This window comes from Adiantum capillus-veneris, chromosome 1, assembly GCF_014529385.1.
Source record: "Adiantum capillus-veneris isolate H3 chromosome 1, ASM1452938v2, whole genome shotgun sequence".
Lineage (NCBI taxonomy): Eukaryota > Viridiplantae > Streptophyta > Polypodiopsida > Polypodiales > Pteridaceae > Adiantum > Adiantum capillus-veneris.
The window spans coordinates 38,077,803-38,094,341 of NC_140931.1; the positions used below are offsets into that span (position 1 = coordinate 38,077,803).

The following is a 16,539-nucleotide window of genomic DNA, read 5'->3' on the forward strand; positions in this document are numbered from 1 at the left end:
TGAAGAGTAAATTGTCAGACACCGAAAGCATGATCGTGGAGCGAGCCAACTCGTCCACTTCTTCCCATTCTTCAACCTCCATATCAACCGGTTTCACACCCTGTAACTTAATAGGTTTCGCCTGTTTCTTCTGCAACATCACATTGTAACATTGCTTCTTCCATATAGCAAAGTTATGGGCCCCTTCAAGCTTGCGAATGTGCAACAAATTGCCACTTTCACTGCTAGAAGCCATTCTGAGTGATTGCAAACACTGAAACCCTGTTTTGCCGACCTAAACACGCCCAAATGTGCGCAATCGGGCAAAAAACAGCTTGCTGTTACAGAAAAACAACGAGCAAATTTCACGCGAAATCACCCCAAAACAGCGTACATTCACTGCCAAACCCTTACCAAAGGTTTCCACAAGGTGTATACATCATTTGCGTGCTGAAATTCCCTGTTTTAGGGCAAAAATCAGACCTGTAAAAACCTGTTTTGTTGAATTTTCAGAACCTCGTTGGTGGAAACACCTGTAAGATTGACCTGTGAGACTTGCCCTAATGAAATTGCATCAAATTGACCCCGAAATTGGTCAATTTCAGCAGAAATAGACTGCTGTTCGCCAGTTTTTGAAACCCTAATTTTGGGGAAACTGTCACCGGAGGTCGATTCTACACGGTGAGAGGATCCCTTCGCGACAGAGTTGATCGAAAACGGTTGAATATCCTTCCCGCAGCGAGCAAAAACAGAATTCTGATCTGTGTTGCGAAGATGGCTCTCTTGGAAACCCTAAAGCTCTGATACCATGTGTGGGGGAGCAGGAGAGAGAGCCCACTTGCTGTCCTATGCAATGAGAGTAAAGGAGAAGAGGAGAGAGGCGCTGTAGAAGCACACGCAGAGAAAGGCGTGAGAGAGAGAGAGCTTCTTGAGATTTGGGAAAAGCCACGCTATATTGTTCTTTTGGGCTTCATATTTGAGTATATGAGTAAGTGACTAGGGGGGCCACATTCACACTTGGGCCCCCTCACTTATAAGTCTTTTAACTTATAAGTTAGTAAGTACAAGGCACTTAGGCCTTTATTCCCTAACAAAGTAGATTGGCAGATTCTACTTGATATTTGGGAGATCTAGCTACTGCAAGAATGTAGCACACTTAGATATTAATCAACTTTCATGGGAGAGAGATTCAAACTCTACTGAGTTCTTGAGAGAAACATGTCTACGACAAGAATGATTCATGGTATGCATACACTTGAAACTTATGAACATTCAAAAGAAATCTTAAAGTCAATAAAAGGTAGTTTTTAATACCAAAATTTTGTTCATACATGTTCTTACCTTTGACATGAGTAATTATCAGCATTTACAAGGTTTGCATTATCCTTTAGTTGGATGCCTTGCATCCAATTTGCATCTTCAAACGGATAATTCTTAAACATGATAAGACATTGTCAAATAACCTTACCATTTCTCAAAACCTTGTTGTCATGTCGTAGGATAGTCCCAAGTTGGGAGGTTTCTTTTTTACCTTCAAACTTGGGTGGATCTCTCCGTCATGGGTTCTTTATGTGGTTTTCCTTTGTAGGGTTTTAGTAGGCTAATCATATAAAAAAGCATTGTTTATTGTGCCATGTACTAGGTAGCTTTAGCTTATAAGCCAATTCATTAATTGGCTTAAGAATTTGAAATGGGCTATAAATTTACTGTTTTGCTAACTTAGCATAGTACTTTTGGTGACCCAATGGGAATACTTGTTTCCCCTTGCCTATAGTAAAGTTTAAGCGTGTTGTGGGAATTTGAGCAATACTCAATCATTTTATTTGAAGGTCAAGGCTCTTCTATCCTTGTTAGCAACAGTCTTTTGCTTATGTTGCACTATGGATATAGCTTTCTTAATCTTACAACAAGATTATTTAAGGTCTCTACTATATTCATCAATTGCAATGTAAGGTGCAGCAGAAGTGAATGTTGAACTTTGCTCGAGATGAGTGCTCCGAACTGTTCTCAAGGTTCCTTTTACTTAAGGAAGGGAGAGCCTTCCGTTCTTTAACGAGAGAGTGCAAGTGATCACAAACAAAGTGGATGAACACTGTGAATGAGAGATAGGGAGAGAAGAGAATACAACACCAAGGATGTTGTAAAACCCTCCTCCGAAGGCCCCACTCGGGCTGAAATCTGAAAACGCTAAGGTTGAAATCTACAAATCTTTATCTACTGAATTCTGACTCTATGTCGGTGACGATGTCGATGACGACGATAATGCCCTGAAAATGTAGATGCTGAAATCTACGTTTTCCGGGCTGAAACTGCAAACTTTGTAGGATTTGACTATGCGGCGAGGATCTGTTGCGGGAAGGTGAGATCTGCGAGATTCAAGACTTCTTCTACGAGTACTGACTGCTGAAAACTGAAAACGCTGGTCTATGGGCTGGTTCTGTCGCAATAGGACTGCAAAACACGAGATGTCATGCTGCTCCAGAAACGCTAGGGCTGAATTTTGCTGCTAGAGGAAATCTACTAACGCTAGGGCTGATCTCGCTAGGGCTGATCTGTTGTCGTGAAGTGGTTCTGCTGTGTCTGCTAATGCCGAAGTTGATCTGCAATGCAAAAAGTTAAAACGCCAAGGCTGATCTGTCTTGCAAAAAACACTAGCTTGATGCTGTTGTAAAAACGCTAGGCCATGTTGTTCTGGTCCTGCTGAGAAGTTGTCTGTTGAGCAAAGTGCTCTTACTGCCTCTTCTGCCAGAAAGTGCTAGCTTTGGTTTGCTTATATATTATCTTAGCAAAATTGCCCTACCTAGTTCCCAACAGAAGTCACTTAATAAATAAGTGAAAATTGTCAAAAAAATAGGGAAAATAGATTTAATGCACTGGAAAATTCCTCTGATGGATTCTCATGGGAATGCTGACGATCATGATGTGTGCAACCGGAGGATATGCATCTAATCTAAGTGACTGGTCATGCACGATCTGCGAACAAACTCACAAAAGTGCCAGATCACTTCTTATTCTAGACTGACTTGACTGAACTGAACCCTAGTCATGCTGTAGCTTGTCCACGGACACATAGGGTTGGATGTGTCATGTGACATCCCCTCCTTTTCAAAGTGAGGTACTGGTACCGAACTATATGGCGTCGAGGGAGATCACCAATAACATCCGGAATCCTCGAAAGGACTCTTCGCCAGCCCACTCTGATGTGTGGGTTGTGCGATACTTGCACTTCATAAAGGTCTGCAACGCTTGCTTCTTTGGGCTGTGCCGAAAGTGACACAAAGTCTTCTGTGACTCCTTCAATGCTTCAACTTCGTCTAGAGTCATGCTTCAACTTTGTCTAGAGTCATGCTTCTTTCTTCTCCATGGCTGAAAATTCATGAAACCACTTCCAACACAAAAACATGAACATACCTATTCCATATAAAGTGACTGGAAAAAGTCTTGTCTTCCTCAAATACTGTGCATGCAATGTAGATAAACAAAGAGACGGAGTGCCAAACCATTCACCACACACACGCAAACAATGAGATCGAATCTTGTCGTGCTGAATTAAATCAATCAACTGTGGCAAAACACAATGGAAATGCCCATGCTTGGTGCTCATACTTTCATGTGCTCTTTCTACAACTGTGTCGTGCCAAGGAAGAGACATGAAATGAGACTTCCTTGAATGCATACTTTTTAGCTTTTCATGAGAAATCTGCATATATCCGTGCTCATTCATGAGTGAATCGTGCTCAACGTACAATATGTCATGCCTAGGAAAAGGGACCACATACAAACGTTGACTAAAATACAGGAAACGATCACGAATGAAACACTCGAACAATGCGTGCTAACAAATCATTCGAACACATAGTACTTCCTGTAAGGGTTCTTTGGACCTAGGCTCAAGAGCCAAGATCGGTTCGTCGTGTTTGATCGAATCTGCCTTGGGGGGTGCTCTGGACCTCGACTCGAAAGCCAAGATCAATTCTTCGTGACTGATCGAATCTGCAACGAGGTTAGCTTCGCTAGAAAAAGCATCAACTAAACCATCATCCTGGTAAACAATCACGTCTTGATCATACAAATCATCATGCTTGTGAGAAATCACATCGTGGTCATTATGCAAATCATCATGCTTGTCAGTGTCATCCAAATCATCATGCTCATCATTATCATTCAAATCATCATGCTTGTCATTATCAACCAAATCATGTGTGTCGTGCTTTGGAGAAGAAGAGACTGAGAGAGTCTGTTTTTCCTAATTCTGTGCAAACTGCGCCTGCACAATAGAAAAAAGTCGCAAGAACTCTTTCATGTGTTTGTCGCTCTTCTCTCTTTTCTTGCTTTGTTTTCGCGATCAAATTCTGCTTCTCTTGCTTTGTCTTCTAAGTGTGCTTGCTGATACTTACGCTCGATGGCTACCAATCTTTCTTCGCGTTCACATGCTATGGCTGCCATTCGTTGTTCGTATTTACGTTCTATGGTCGCCATTTTTGTGTCGCTTTCTAGCTTACTGTCCATCATCATCTTGTCGAAAGTCTCCATAGGAGTTAGTGCAATCCTTGGCGTGGATGGGAAAGAGGGAGGGTCGGAAAAACCTCCTGGTAGGGAAAACTCTTCTTCGCTACTCCCATGCTCACCACCTTTATGCGAAGTATCCATTCCGCTTCAAGTGATGACCGTCCACTGAAGTCTTGGGTTCTTAAGTTCACGAGGAACTTGGGTTCTTGGGGGTCTTGGTTCTTGGGGTTCTTGACGGTCTTGAGGGTCTTCAGGTTCTTCTTTCACTTCCAATCTGTGATAGAGAAGGATCTTCTCTTCACCCGAGTTCTGCTCTTTCCCACGGGCGCACCCCTTGGCGGCCTTGCGCTCACACCAAGGTTGCTTTTTCCCACCTCATGTCGATTGGCCGGCCGCTAAGTGCATGGTCTGCTCTCAATGAGTGAAAAGAGGCACAAGGGGAGGCTGGACAAGCCCTTATTTCTTGGGTTTCCTGTCACTCTTCAAAAATACGATTAGGAATTGACACGCCCAAGAAGACTTGGGTTACGTGCGACCACAACGAGCAAAAAAAATTATGTGGTTCTTGTGATTCTTTCCTTGAGTGATACAGAACACTGTCAAAGCTCTGATACCAATGTAAGATGCAACGGAAGTGAATGTTGAACTTTGCTCAAGATGGGTGCTCTGAACTATGCTCAAGGTTCCTTTTAATTAGGGAAGGGAGAGCCTTCCGTTCTTTAACGAGAGAGTGCAAGGATCACAAACAAAGTGGATGAACACTGTGAATGAAGGTGCTGAGAATGAGAGATAGAGAGAGAAGAGAATACGACACCAGGGATGTTGTAAAACCCTCCTCCGAAGGCCCCACTCTCTATGGCGAGAGCGATCTATTATTGATTGCACAAATCTCTACAGTGCTTGGACTTGCTGACGATGTCGACAATGATGAGGACGACGATGAGACGGGCTGAAATCTGAAAACGCTAAGGCTGAAATCTGCAAATCTTTATCTGCTGAATTCTGACTCTATGTCGGTGACAATGTCGATGACGACGGTACGGCGACGACGCGCTGAAAACGCAGATGCTGAAATCTGCGTTTTCGGGGCTGAAACTGCAAACTTCGTGGGATCTGACCGTGCGGCGAGGATCTGCTGCGGGAAGGTGAGATCTGTGAGGTTCAAGACTTCTTCTACGGGTACTGACTGCTGAAAACTAAAAAACGCTGGTCTATGGGTTGGTTCTATCGCGATGGAACTGCAAAACACCGGATGTCATGCTGCTCCAAAAATGCTAGGGCTGAATTCTGTTGTTGGAGGAAATCTACTAACACTAGGGTTGATTTGCTGATGTGAAGTGGTTTTGTTGTGTCTGCTAATGCCGAAGCTGCTCTGCAATGCAAAAACGCCAAGGCTGATCTATCTTGATACTGATGCAAAAACGCTAGGCGATGTTGTTCTGGTCCTGCTGAGAAGTTGCCTGTTGAGCAAGGTGCTCCTGCTGCCTCTTCTGCCAGAAAGTGCTAGCTCTGGTTTGCTTATATATTATCTTAGCAAAATTGCCCTACCTAGTTCCCAACAAAAGTCACTTAATAAATAAGTGAAAAATGTCAAAAAATAGGAAAAATAGGTTTAATGCATTGGAAAATTCCCTTGATGGATTCTGATGGGAATGCTGATGATCATGCTGTGTGCAACCGGAGGATATGCATCTAATCTAAGTGACTGGTCATGCACGGTCTGCGAACAGACTTACAAAAGTGCCAGATCACTTCTTATTCTAGACTGACTATTGTTGTGACTAGCTATTACTGCAATATTCACTCCATATCTACTTGAAAGAGCATTGGCCACTTAATTGTGCTTATCAGTTATGCAAGCAATGTGAAGTTGAACTATGAAAGAATATTAGCCTACCTCAATTTCTTGTTACTCAATTTAGTTTGCATCTTAAGACTAATGATTTGTATGTGAAATAAATGGAGTAATGCTTCTAAGTGTCTTAAGTATGTAAGATAGCTAATTTTTCTTTTTCATATATGCCTAGATTCTTTTCTTGTTCATTTAAATTCCTACTTTCATATGCTATGGCATGCTCTTGTTGAAGCAAGATAGCTTCCAAGCAATCCCCACATGCATCACATTGGACTTTAAAAGGTTTTGAAAGATTAACACTGGTTGAGAGATAAGCTTTGCTTAAGGCTTTCAAAAAACTCAATCTCTTTCTTAGTCCATATAAATTTAACATTATTTTTATTTAAATCATAATATAATGGACCTTCTAAGAATGAGAATTTTTCTATGAAACGTATGTAGTATGCACACAAACCTATAAAGCTTTCAGTTGATGTAAATTCATTAGAATTTCTAGAAGCACTGGGTGTGGTCATATGGTGCATCTTCATAATTTGGGGCTGCAAGGCCATTTTAGTTTGTTGCTAGATATAACTAGTCTTGCTTGGTGGGCCTTGATATATAACATCTATGGAATATAACCGCACATATGCAAATTGACATTTAATATTTAGCATTGAAGTGAACAAGTTGGATCAAGTTTTCTCCCTAGCTTATTGACGCTTGGACTGTAATCTTCTGGGTCTTGAGGACTTCATACTGACACCTAGTACGCGGGAAACGAGGCATATATAGTATGGCATCAATTATTTAGACACCTAGTATGGTATCAATTATTCAGATCTAAAGTAAAGATGCACAAGGTCAATTCACTACTGTGATACACCACATGCATTCACTACTTGTGTATTCAGTATTGTAATACATCACATGCATTGGCTAGCAACCGTATGCAAAGAGTTGTGTGTGTAACTAACATGTGCAGATGTTGATCAACATCGAGTGTATAGTTCTGAAAATGAGATTAAAAAAAAACCAAAGCAAAAAAACTAATTCGAAAAAATCTAAAACAAGTAAATAGATAAAGCATGAATGAGTTGCAACAATAAAGGAGGTGCTTTACGGACCTGCAATGTTTTGTTGCTTTTCGATTGTCCAATCTACAGGCTGATATTTGAATCAAGCTACAAAAAAACAATGTGAATAGTTAAACATATCGTCTTGCAATGAAACGTCACAGACTGAAAGTGTAAAATATACAGTGCACGTCATACAGAGGTGCCATACAAAAGTATGGTGGAGAGCTGGCACTGTGGTCTCTCCAAAAAATTATAAGAAACGGAAGCCGTGCCCAGCCCCGTAGCATTTATGTGTTGCGCCAAGCAAACGCATGCGCATGGAAAATTGAATGCAGATAATGAACCTTGCAATGTTGTCGAGCTGGACAAAAGACCCTTTGAGAAGATGTGAATAGATTTTCACTGCCCGTCGTGGAGTAGCTCTCCTCCAAGGAAAAATGAGGGTTTGTGTTTGGCTACAATACCAAACTGATGTGTGCCATCTACAACCATCTGAACTTGATCCGATACATGGACCTTTGCTCATAGGATCCACTACCGTATTGTGGGTATTAGCAAGAGAAGCTCTTTACAAGCCACAATATTGGCCATACTTTTTGTAAAGTTTTTGCTATCCCACCCATTTGTTGAATGGGCATAAGTGAACCGTTGGTAGTGGCTAATAGGTGTTGACATATTGGTATGCATGTCTCCAGAAATGCCATTACTCCGTAGTCCGTGTTCTTCGGCTTCTCCAACATCAAATCTCTGTGTGGAAAAGAGAATTAGCTTCCGCTTCTTCTCTTTGACTATTCTCTTGAGCCTGGTTGGTAGCATAGGCACCTGCATGATTGACTACTTGACTTCCGCTGCAATGCTGCTACATCTCCTTGGAGCTACACATTAACCAACTCCCGTAGACACCATATTCTGCGTTGAATTGGTTATGAGAGATGTTTTTGTTTGTCTACAGATCGTTCCGAATTGCTTGCCTCATCAAATTGACTATCAACAGAGCTCGACGAGGAGTGCGACTGAAGCCAACATCTCATCAGACCATGATTTGCACTGAAAGTGGCAATATTTCCCAATGCCTTTCCCTCGACATTGAGTTGTCTGTCACTAATCCCCTCACACTGTCTGCTAAAAGCGCAAGCAGCTAGCACTGAAGCCGCTGGCTTAATTACTCGAGGATAACCATCATAAGATTACTTCGATGTGATCATCCTCCTAAGCTTTTCTTCCCTCATGTCCACTTTGACGTTTACTCTTTCCATTTCTTCGGCCTCTGCAGTCTGCATAGCCAACAGCCTGATAGCATCAGTAGAAAATGTGATGAACAGGCCTATGAAGGCAATGATTTTTGGTGATTCGTCCACTCTAGATTAGGCCAATTGATCATCGATTGAAATCTGATATCTTCTGTTTCAGTAGCACTAGAACAAATCTTTGTCATGGGTTGATCGCACAAAATATCTAATATCTGAGAGTCCTCATCACATCGGCAAGCATCCGAAGTACTCTCGAGCAATTGACCAACGCAGAGTGTTTTTTTGGTAGCTTTTCACGTCGTAGTTTTTTTTTTAGCTCTTCCTGGCAGCGATGTTTTTTTTTAATTTTAAAATTAATGCCACGTGGTGGCTTCTGCTTTGAGATCCTAGAAAGAGAGCCTTAAAAATAAAAGTGAACACATATGGTGTCATGCCAATTGCTTCACTCCGCTCGAAACCTCTCAAAACTTCATTGCAAGCTCACGCTGGGTGAATTCCAAAAGAAGATATATTCCAAGTAGCTCTGCATCTCATCCTCTTAAAGCCGTTGGGCCATTTTTGCCAGCTTCCCAAGTTGGGTGCTCTCTTGTGCTCAGCTCGCCTCTTTGCGGCTCTTTAGCTCCCTTTCTTTTGCTCCGACTTGTCCCCTCTTCCAAGAGCTTGCCCCTTCTCTTGTCGCTGCTGTCAACCTTCTATAGCTCATTCTCTCTCTGCAAGTGCAACCAACGCTCTCTTTGCTACTCACAATTGTTTTGCAGACGAACGTTAAAATCACTCAATCCTTGATCTTTGGGTTAAGACCCCAAAATATGGCCGGCCCAGCCTTCTTCTACTGCCGCTGCTGTTGAGGCCGCTCCACTTGCTGCTCATGCTCATATCCTTCAACTTCAACATGCAGGACGTTCCCCACCCTGATCTCTCAGTGATATGATAGCACAGATGACTAGTTTGACGCTAAGTGATACGATAGCACAGACGGCCAGTTTGATGGAATCGGAAAGGAGTACCGGAGACCTTGCAAACCCTTGCTTATATTTTGCAGATCATCAACCTGGAAGGTACTTTGGATGCTTGCCGACGGTGATGAGCACTCTCAAAGTTCAGATATTTCGTGCGATTAAGCCATGGCAGAGGTCTGATCAGATTTCAATCGATGATCAGTTGGCATAATCTGGAGTCGAATCACCAAACCTGCTGCAAACTGCTCTGTCTGCGAACTGCTTCTGGAGAACCTGCGACGCTGTAGAAGGTGCTGTACTTGCGACGTTTTTATTATTTAAGTGGGGTTTTTTAGCTTTTTGCTGCCAGTGAGAAGCTGCCACGTGGTGGCTTGTGCGATCAGATAGGATGAAAAGAGCCTTTGGCTCACCAAGTAACCAACTAATAGATACAAAGATGACCTGGAAGTTTCTTCATTCTAGCAATGGCAAGGGGGAGCATGATGGCGTTGATGTTGTGATAAAGAGGACCCTTACACATGAACAATTTAATTGTACAACGAGAGTTGAGCAAGACTCCATTGTAAGAGATCAATGGAGAAAAAAATGTGTAGAAAACACTTATGTTATCAAGGGATCTTATTATCAACAAAGAGAGGGGCACCCAAATCACTACACTCTTCTTGACAAAAGGGAGTTGGTAACCTCTACTCTCATCTTGTTCGTCCAATCAAAATTGGCATGCCTTTGGTAGATGCTACATCAAAGATATATTATTTGTCTCCAAAAATACATAAAACCATTGACAATGCAATGCCCTATATTCTTTATAGCTTGCACCATATAGTGGGTGCCTAGTTAGCCAATGTATTATGGACCAAAATTGGAAACATGTCATTTTGTTTAATGTTTTGTATCAAACTGTTGTCCCACTTGGAAATATTCAATTGTCTAAGTTAGCGCATCCCAATTTCTTTTATTGCTTGAATTTCACTTTCTCTAAGCTTGTGGAATGCTTGCATAATAGCCTAGCATAAATCTAGCACAAGGCATATGTAATACATGTAGCACAATCTGTACAAAAGACACTGTTTGATGTGTTCTATATTGCACATAACACAATGTGTGGCAGATGTGTAATACATTATAGAAAATGTGTACTCTATGCCATGTGCTATATGCTATGTGTTGTGTTATATATCACATAAAACAATGAGTGGCATATATATACTACACTATGTACATTGTAAACATGTAGCTTCTATATTCTATGCTATGTGATATGTATCACATAAGAGAGTGTGTGATAGCTTCTATATATATAATACACTCTGTACATTGTAAACATGTAGCTTATATATTCTATGCTATGTGCTATGTGCTATGTGCTTTATAGCACATAAGGGAGTGTGTGATAGATTTACAATACACTATGTATAATGTATAACATCTAGGACTATGTGCTACAACACATAGCTAAAGGTGCAGCATATGTATACTACGTTGTAAATGTGTAGCATGTGCCTTATGTGGTATGTGCTACAAACTGCATAATCCATAGCATTGAGTCCGGCACATCTTTATTACACAATCCACAATGTGCTTCTACATTCTAAATGAGTAGCATGTCTTATGTGGTATGTGCTTCTACACTATAAATGTGTAGCATGTGTCTTATGTGGTATGTGGTACAAACCGCATGTCCCATAGCATGGAGTCTGGCACATCGTTATTACACAATCCACAATGTACAATGTCTACCCTGTGTACTTTGTGCTATCTACCATGTGCTTTACAACACAGCACATAGACAAGGTGTGGCACAACTATAATACCGTATGTATGTACAAGTGTAATATGTGTTACATAGCACATAACACAAAGAGATTCATATCTATAATAGACTATGTACATTGTATAAAAAGTAGCTTGTTCTCAACACACAGTGTCGGGGTCAATCCAACTTGGACGACCACTACTGGTGTGAACACCTTTGTAAGCTCTTTATAAGGCCTAAGACAACCCTAATGTAACTCTCCCATTATACAGGTTTGTTTGTAGTCCTCTCTCTCTCTCTCTCTCTCTCTCTCTCTCTCTCTCTCTCTCTCTCTCTCTCTCTCTCTCTCTCTCTCTCTCTCTCTCTCTCTCCATGTGTATTTCGGAAGCCGTTGGTTTCCCAACATCTAGTATCAGAGCTTTAGGGTTGTTCTGTAGCTTTGCTTGTTGATCCTCTCCACTTCTAGTTTCATATGCAGCAAGTCTCTGAAATCAAGCATTTGGTATAAATCTATCTCTTGAAGGTTTGCAGCTCACCAACCAGCTGAGAAGAGGCATTGTGGGCACTAACAATCTGCCAAGCATACACAACAAGGCAGCAAGGGATATCTCGAGCTCTTGAATTAAGCCTTTTCGAATCAAGCTACACATTACGGAACTTTTGGCTACAAACGAGGCTGGTTGCTGAAGTTGGAATTGGAACAATTGCATCTGGTGTTGCTAAAGGCAATGCAGATATTTTATAGATTTCTAGACATGATGGTGGTACTGGTGCTAGCCATGTCAGTTCAATAAAGCATGCTAGTGGTCCTTGGGAACTTGATCAATAATGGACTGCGTGAAAGGGTTTGCTAAGAGAGAATGGTGGACTCACAAGTGGGATCGATCTGGTGATGGCACCAGCCATGGGAGCTGATGAGTATGATTTTGGCTCAGTTGCCATGATAGCAACGGGATGTGTGATGGCACGCGTTTGTTTCACAAAGAACTACTTGGTGTGGTGAGCCAAAAGAGAGGAGATGCAGATCAGGTTACCTAGAGTTCCAGGGGACTTTGTGAACTATATTTTGTATGTTGGAGAAGATTCTGCACAAAGTCCAGCAGTCATGGGAGAGGCCGAGAACCAGAACCGAGCGCATGAGGGGTCACATAGCGCTCGAGGCTTCAAGGTGCAGACGCAAGCGAAGCAGAAGGGAAGGGGCAAAATTGGTCCACAGCGCACCGATCTCAGGCTTGATGCACGGCGCTAAATGGTTGTCCTATTCGGAGGTTGTTTGATGCAAGCCTAGAAACCCACACATCCCTTGCGCTTTTGGGTGACGATCATGATCTCTTTTGCATTGTTATTATCACTATATTGTGAAGTCTTTTTAGCAAATAATCTGCATAGCCTGTTCAAATAGTATATTAATCGAATAACCACAAAGCCTATGAAGCGGCCTCATGACGTTTAATATGATCTATGAAAAGAAATTGGGCATGAAGCCGTACATTTCCTTCATGATTAAGATCATATGTATGCCATTGTTTGTCAATGGTAAGGTAATCAAGGTATGAAGATGATTGAACAGATGGTCCCCAACTTCATGAACTCATTAATGCAAGATGGGATTAAACACTACCTCGGCATATGTAATTGGTGGTAAGATCTTCCCAAAGGAGAACCCCATTTTTCATAAACCTATCTCATGAGGTGAATGGGTAAACCTAAACTCAAGGTTAGCTAGGGCAAACCAAAAACTCTAGGGTTTGGGAGTAAACCAAAAACTCTATATGATGGTAGCTACGTGGCCTACACTCCATGTGTCATGAGAGGTTCTTTGGGATAGCACCAAGTATGGGTACACCTAAAACCATTGATTGTGAGAAAACCTAAAACTCATGGTTTACGAGTATAAAAACTCGTGGTTAAGAGTAAACCTAAAACTCTAGTGCCATGAGCGTGGTGAGTTTAATTGAAGGGGGCGTATGATGAAAATTATGCCAAGTTCGGTTGAGGGGACAATTGTTGGGGTCATCCCAACTTGGATGAACACTACTGGTGTGAACAACTTTGTAAAATCTATACAAGGCCTAAGACAACCCTAGTGTAACTGTCTTTCCCATTGTACAAATTTGTGTGGTCCTCTCTCTCTCTCTCTCTCTCTCTCTCTCTCTCTCTCTCTCTCTCTCTCTCTCTCTCTCTCTCCATGTCCATGTCTATTCAGGAAGCCGTTGGTTTCCCAATGCTATGTACAATATACGTTGTGTAGCATATGCGCCTTGTAAGATGTGGCATATGACACAATAAATAGCAATATACTATAATATATAGAAAAGAATTCAGCTTACAATTTTACAAATTTTGTTGTAAAAGACCCAAATTTTGTTGTAGATTGCTACACAATAATTAGCAATCTACCATAATACATAGAAAAGAAATCAGCCTACAATTCTTTTACAAATTCTATTGTAAGAGACCCAAAGAAAGTTTATTATTCCATTAGTTCAAAAAACATCTCAAGAATTTGGGGTGAATTACAAAGGGGAGTCTCTCTAATGAGTAAAGAGCAAAGGTTGTACCCAAGTTTACATACACTACTTATTCTTCATAATAAGCAAGAATAGGTTAGTGTAGATGGGTTGCTAGCCACATTATGACATGAACCTTACAATCTCTCACTCGAAGGCCATAGTGACCCAAGTGGCTATGTCACTACAAAGTCTACAATTGTGAAGCATCACCATGGTTTCACCCTACACCCATCATCTCAATGTAATGTGCGGATTACTATCCGGTTGGACTCTTTGTAAGAGCATCTACGGGATTGTCATTTGTATGGACTTTGACTAGCTCAATGTGCTTGCTAGCCAATGTGTCCCGTGGTTGTCGGCTAACATAATAGCATTTTGACTATCACAATTCGGCACTAGAGTCTAATGAATGCAAAGTTCTCCCACTAGACAAGCTAAACATACGGCTTCTTTGTCAGTGCTTAAAATTGCAACATGCTTTGCCTCTATGGTGGAAGAAAAAGTGCAATTTGGAGACGGCTACTCCACACAACCGGCATAGTCCGCATCCTTGTAGCCCACTATGGATGCATCACTATTTCCACAGCATAAGCACTTGCTTGTTGTACCCTTAAGATATCTCAAAACATGTTTCACTACTTCCCAATGCTTTTTTCTTGGATTTGCCATATGGGTAGAAGCATGAATAGGTGGTACCCAAGCTACATGTTTTGACTTGGTAGCCACCAGCTTGGTAGCAAGCTTCTACCCATCAAAAGTGATAGCTAGCAAGAAAAAGTGGCAAATATTAGACTTGATGTTGGAAGACGGCCTTGCCCAACATCTTTTAATATGCCGAGTGTTACATTTTGAGACCACGTGATATACTAATACCCATATTGAAGAAGCTGGTATTAGCTTGTCTCGGACGCATATATTAAGTCCACCTCTGCTGAAGAACATGGCACCTTTGCCATTTCTTCTTTCTCAGCATTTCATACTTGGCAGAGTCATTCTTGCTAAGTTTTTTGCATGTCTGCATTGGGATACTCAATGTAGCTTTTCTCCTCTACACGTTGAAACATTGCAAGACCTTATGGATGTATGTCTCTCTCAAATCTTTCATAGTAAACTACATGTTGAGTGACTACTTCAAATTAAAAATCTTGTACTTAGACTTTGTGAGAGCTATAAGAAATTATTGATACAAAGTATTAAGATGTCCACTCACAAGTTTCATTTGCAATAATTGAGTTATATTCTGATCGCAACACTTGCTTCTACTTCATGCCATCTTCCATCTCAATAGTCTTTTTTGTAGCACGCCGGTTCACTGGAGTCAGTGACTACTAAATAGTCTAACCTTGACTAAAACGGCTTAGGGACACGAGATACATGTATTGATCTCCTCATTGCCTTATTACTAGACTCTCTCGTTAAAGCACTACTAGGGTAACCTGACCCTTTGATATTCCACCTCTTTAACAAGCTATCTATGCATCTTAGGCTCATTGAGTATAACCCATGAGACATGTAAAACTTTCCTAGATTCTGGGTGCTAGAGTCGATATCCCATACTCTATCTGCACCATAACCAATGAAGATGCACGTGCGTGATGTGAGATCTAGCTTCTTGCGTAGATCTTTAGGTATATGTGATAACACCTCACACCCAAAACACACATAATCTGTCATAGTTTGGCTTCTTGCTAGTCTATATCTCTTACAGAATCTTAGAACTCAATGGTGTACTATGTTTCCTACGGCACCTATGAGCAGCTTGGTCTTACAACTACCCCAAATCATACAGTCCTCGTCGGTTTTGCAACAAAAGACACTTCATTAGCTAGAATAGTAGTGGCCCTTTCCAAGGGTAAGTTTCAAGAGGAAACCTTCAGTACTGCCCCACCCAACAAAATGCACTATCAAAAAATCTTGGGGAGGAGTTGGACGCGACCTCATAGAGTATCATTTTTAGGGGCCTCAAATTCCATCTCCATACAAACAGGCTAGGCTATCCACTACTTCATATTCAAGTTTGCTGACGGACAAAAAGAACAATTGCAAGAAGTAACAACCCCATTGCCAGAAGAACCACTACCAATAGGAACTTACAACAATGAGACATCCACATCACGTATCATCCAGAAGTGGCTTAGAAAAGTTACAAAACGGATTACAATGCCGCCCTGCCACTCAACACAAAAAGGTGGATTCCAAAGCACTATCTAGTCACTCATGGCTTCTAAAAAGGTGCACATCAAATCTGGCTACCAAAGGTGCAACCACAGAGTCACAAAATGCAACCGATGTCACACCAATCTCCACAACCAAGGAAAGCCATGGCATCACCCGCCAAAACATGGTCCAAACAACTATCCAATCAGGTATGGCAAAAGAAAGTAGTATAAACATCACCACCACCTCAAGAGCCAAGGTCAAAGCAGTTAGGCACACCAAGCCTTATAGTGCAAAAAGACATTGTCAACGGCGAGAGTTACAACCCTTACACTCAATTTAAGATACTCAACACTTTCATGGTAACCCATAGCAGGTCAGCACCCTATCATCCTCAAGCAAATGGACAGGCGGAAAACACAAACAAAGTACTACGTGCTGCTCTGACCAAGATGGCATTTGGTAATAGAGAAAACTTGGAGCACAATTTATACAATGTGCTA

At 41.5% G+C, this 16,539-nt stretch overlaps 1 protein-coding gene across 22 annotated transcripts in view; it reads right to left on the minus strand.

Annotated features, from left to right (window-relative positions):
• The window catches only part of LOC147464564 (uncharacterized), a 95,192-nt gene that overhangs the window by 46,122 nt on the left and 32,531 nt on the right, over nt 1-16,539 (minus strand). For 17 of the 22 annotated variants that reach the window (XR_015188559.1, XR_015188564.1, XR_015188558.1 and 14 more), the window contains exon 2: nt 7,450-7,506. The exons of the other annotated variants lie outside the window; for them this stretch is intronic. The gene's annotated coding sequence lies outside the window, so the exon portion shown is untranslated. The remainder of the gene's footprint in view (nt 1-7,449; nt 7,507-16,539) is intronic. 22 annotated transcript variants of the gene reach the window in all.